Below are 5,000 nucleotides of genomic sequence, written 5' to 3' on the forward strand. Positions count from 1 at the left end.
GCCACCTCGGCCAACTGGGCCCATCCTCGGAGCTCTCAGGGAAGGGCCGGGAAAAGCCCCGTCGGGGCTCCGCGAAACAGAGCGCGCCCCGGCCGCGTCCACCCCACCGGCTGCCAGCCACCGCACCAGACTGACAGCCGAAAACCGAGCCCGCCGAGCGGGCACCGGCTTAAGGCCGGGCAGAAAAGGAACGAGGCGCCGCCGCCTCGGCCACCACCGGACTTTCCCCTGCGGCCCCCCTGCACGGAGTCGGCAGCCGCCAGGGTCGGAGGGAGGATACACTCACGGGTCTCTCGCCACCCCACCTAGGCCGACAAGCGGCTCACACAGTCTCTCTCTTTTTCGGCCTTTCCCATCAACTGGGGCTGTGAAACCAGGATAAAAGCCACGCGACTCATATCCCGCTTATTCGACACTCTTCGTTCTGGCAACCGCGCGCGCGGCCGCCGCTCTCGACCTTCGACACAGGCACCGCCAGCCTGCGGGGACACGGCCCATCACCCGCTCCCATAATACGGACAGACGAGTCCAAGGCCCCGGACGCCTCCAAGAGAACCAATCGTACTTGACCGGGGCGGTGCGCTGGCGCACGCCGCCTCCTACCATGACGCAACTGGAGGCAGCCAGAAACAGCGACCCCTTGGTGAACTTCCAGGACGGGTGGGGCAACAGGTCTACCCGGCCCCTGCCGAAATTTGCCTAAGTCCCGCCGGAGCTGGGTAGACCTGTTCGCCCCGCGACCGGGCACCACCGCGGCGCCACGCCGACGGTTTCGGGGCGCGGCCGGCGGCCGCGGCCGGGCCCGGATCCGGGTAGACCTGTCCGCCCGGAGCCTTCCCCGGGCCGGGTAGACCTGTTCACGCCGAGACCGGGCGCCGCCAGGGGAGCCACGCGGGCAGTTTCGTGGCACGGCCGGCGGCCGCGGCCGAGCCCGGATCCGGGTAGACCTGTTCGCCCTCTGGCCGGACGCTGCCGGGACAGTACGCTGACGGCTCCGGCAACCGCTGGTGGCCGCAGCCGACCCCGGAGACAAGGCATCCTCCTGCCATCCCTGAGCCGGGGGAACCCCACAGCCCCGGAACGCCCCGGAACCGTATGGCTCTAGCAGCCCTGTCCCGCCTGAGAACCCGGTTTCAAGACCAATACGTATTTTCGACAAAACTCAACCTTTAATTTTTGAACGAGTACATCTTTCTTCTGCTAGGAACAAGGAAGTTTCCTGGGGAAAAAAAAAATTCTTTGCGAATTTTACTCCGTTTTCTTGGGCGCCCACACCACAGCCGGCCACGCTCGGGAGGATCGTGTGCCCTTAGCTCGGCCAGCCCACACACATTGACGCACCAAAACGGACGCCCCTCCCCACCCCACCCCGGGCACCACGCCCAGCCCCACCAGAGCAGAGCACCTCTAGGGAGACAGCGGGGAGGGGAAGCAGGTGCATAGGAACAGGGAACGAAGCCGATGGCCGCCGGCGCGACTGGCCCCGCCCACCAGGAGGGGCCGGGGCCGAGGCCGGGGGGACCGGGCGGCCGCCTTCGGGCCGGTTCTTTCGGGGTCCGCCGAGGTCCCCGTCTCCCGCCGCCGCTTCGGGGGGCCGCGGGGGCGCCGCGCCCAGGTGCCCGAGGCCGGCAGGCAGCGGGCGAGCCCCGGCGGGACGAGCCCCGCCCGCCGGCGAGGGCCGGGCGGCGGCCGGGGCCGGGCCCGGATCCGGGTAGACCTGTCCGCCCGGAGCCGTCCCCGGGCCGGGTAGACCTGTTCACGCCGAGACCGGGCGCCGCCAGGGGAGCCACGCGGGCGGTTTCGTGGCACGGCCGGCGGCCGCGGCCGAGCCCGGATCCGGGTAGACCTGTTCGCCCTCTGGCCGGACGCTGCCGGGACAGTACGCTGACGGCTCCGGCAACCGCTGGTGGCCGCAGCCGACCCCGGAGACAAGGCATCCTCCTGCCATCCCTGAGCCGGGGGAACCCCACAGCCCCGGAACGCCCCGGAACCGTATGGCTCTAGCAGCCCTGTCCCGCCTGAGAACCCGGTTTCAAGACCAATACGTATTTTCGACAAAACTCAACCTTTAATTTTTGAACGAGTACATCTTTCTTCTGCTAGGAACAAGGAAGTTTCCTGGGGAAAAAAAAAATTCTTTGCGAATTTTACTCCGTTTTCTTGGGCGCCCACACCACAGCCGGCCACGCTCGGGAGGATCGTGTGCCCTTAGCTCGGCCAGCCCACACACATTGACGCACCAAAACGGACGCCCCTCCCCACCCCACCCCGGGCACCACGCCCAGCCCCACCAGAGCAGAGCACCTCTAGGGAGACAGCGGGGAGGGGAAGCAGGTGCATAGGAACAGGGAACGAAGCCGATGGCCGCCGGCGCGACTGGCCCCGCCCACCAGGAGGGGCCGGGGCCGAGGCCGGGGGGACCGGGCGGCCGCCTTCGGGCCGGTTCTTTCGGGGTCCGCCGAGGTCCCCGTCTCCCGCCGCCGCTTCGGGGGGCCGCGGGGGCGCCGCGCCCAGGTGCCCGAGGCCGGCAGGCAGCGGGCGAGCCCCGGCGGGACGAGCCCCGCCCGCCGGCGAGGGCCGGGCGGCGGCCGCGGCCGGGCCCGGATCCGGGTAGACCTGTCCGCCCGGAGCCGTCCCCGGGCCGGGTAGACCTGTTCACGCCGAGACCGGGCGCCGCCAGGGGAGCCACGCGGGCGGTTTCGTGGCACGGCCGGCGGCCGCGGCCGAGCCCGGATCCGGGTAGACCTGTTCGCCCTCTGGCCGGACGCTGCCGGGACAGTACGCTGACGGCTCCGGCAACCGCTGGTGGCCGCAGCCGACCCCGGAGACAAGGCATCCTCCTGCCATCCCTGAGCCGGGGGAACCCCACAGCCCCGGAACGCCCCGGAACCGTATGGCTCTAGCAGCCCTGTCCCGCCTGAGAACCCGGTTTCAAGACCAATACGTATTTTCGACAAAACTCAACCTTTAATTTTTGAACGAGTACATCTTTCTTCTGCTAGGAACAAGGAAGTTTCCTGGGGAAAAAAAAAATTCTTTGCGAATTTTACTCCGTTTTCTTGGGCGCCCACACCACAGCCGGCCACGCTCGGGAGGATCGTGTGCCCTTAGCTCGGCCAGCCCACACACATTGACGCACCAAAACGGACGCCCCTCCCCACCCCACCCCGGGCACCACGCCCAGCCCCACCAGAGCAGAGCACCTCTAGGGAGACAGCGGGGAGGGGAAGCAGGTGCATAGGAACAGGGAACGAAGCCGATGGCCGCCGGCGCGACTGGCCCCGCCCACCAGGAGGGGCCGGGGCCGAGGCCGGGGGGACCGGGCGGCCGCCTTCGGGCCGGTTCTTTCGGGGTCCGCCGAGGTCCCCGTCTCCCGCCGCCGCTTCGGGGGGCCGCGGGGGCGCCGCGCCCCGGTGCCCGAGGCCGGCAGGCAGCGGGCGAGCCCCGGCGGGACGAGCCCCGCCCGCCGGCGAGGGCCGGGGCGGGGGCCCGGGCCGGGGCCGGGGCCGGCGGCCGGGGCCGGGGCCGGGGCCGGGGCCGGCGGCCGGGGCCGGGGCCGGGGCCGGGGCCGGGCGGCCGCCTTCGGGCCGGTTCTTTCAGGGTCCGCCGAGGTCCCCGGCCCCCGCCGCCGCTCCGGCGGGCCGCGGGGGCGCCGCGCCGAGGCGCCCGATGCTGGCAGGGAGCGGGCGGCCCCCGGCCCATGTTCACACGGAGAGATAGGCAGACACAGGGACTCTCAGACCCACTCACAGCCCCGCCGCCCCCCTCTCTTTTTGCCGCGGACGGCCACAGCTGCACACTCATCGACACAGACAGACACACACAGACATAGGCACGCCTGCGCATGGACGCGCACACTTGCCGCAGATGCGCTCCGTCCCCCTCCCTCCCGTCGCCCTGTCTCTCGAGGGTTGGGGGCACTCCTGCTCTCCACCATCTGCCTCCCTGGCGCCACCCTCAGACTTTTCTCGCCCCTGCCCAGGGTCCCATCAGCCAGTTCGGACGGCGGCGACGGCAGCAGCAGGGGGGCGAGGACTTGGGTGCCGAGGCAGCCAGGGTGTTCGGCGAGCAGGCCGAGAGCCTGGTGCAGAAGTAGGGCCAGCGACAGTCTGGAGGTGGTGGCGGGATGCTTGGCACTGTCTCTTTTTGAAGAAGCATCCTGTTCAGGTCGCTCTGAGCCTCTCGGTTCGATGGCGTTCCTTCCTGCCTACCCCCAGCCCCGGTCAAGCCTGCGGCAGGACGGAAGCGAGGCGGGCGGATGAGGGAGTGAGAGATGCAGAAATCAAGGTGGGAGGTGGGGCAAGGGCACGGCAGGCTTTCGAGGGCCGGGAGCCGGGCTTAGAGAGCGGATGCTGCTGGCCGTTTTGGCACGGAGGCGGCGGGAACGCCGCCGGCTCCTAAAGAGTCCCTCCTTCCCTCTCCGGCAGTGGCATGGGGAGCGGGCTGCAGGCAGGGTGGCGACAGGGCGGGCTGGAGCTGGGGAAGCGCGCGGCAGGGGGTGACGCTGACGGCCGCTCAGGCATGGAGCCAGAAGGGACGCCGCCGTCTGGGACCGAAAGTCACTCGCCTTCACGTCCCAGCTTTCGGGGCGGGGGGGGGGGAGGGGGGGACCAGCGCGTGCGAGCTGCCGTGTGTGGCGGGTGCGTGCGGGGCTGCCAGACGTGCGGGCTGGCCGCCCAAGACGTGCTCGCGGGCCTGGACTGGGTCCCGGGGCTGCGGGTCCGATCGACGAGACCTGGTCTCCCCAGCACCAGGAGGGGAGGCCGGGTCCACCCACATTGGGGGGGTGGGGGGGAGGGGAGGTGGGCAGGGGGCAGGCCCCGAGCTCCAGGAGGAGAAATCTACAAAGGAAACAAATCTACGGGCCGCTCATGTGACTAGGGTTCCAAGCGGGGCCTGGAGAAGGAGGTCTGCCCAGAGCTACACGGCAAACCCATAGGGCCGGACGGGGGAAGCCAACAGGCGTCGCCCGGTGCTAAGCGCCCAGCCGGGCGGGGCAT

The sequence above is a fragment of the Aphelocoma coerulescens genome, unplaced genomic scaffold (assembly GCF_041296385.1).
Source record: "Aphelocoma coerulescens isolate FSJ_1873_10779 unplaced genomic scaffold, UR_Acoe_1.0 HiC_scaffold_344, whole genome shotgun sequence".
NCBI lineage: Eukaryota > Metazoa > Chordata > Aves > Passeriformes > Corvidae > Aphelocoma > Aphelocoma coerulescens.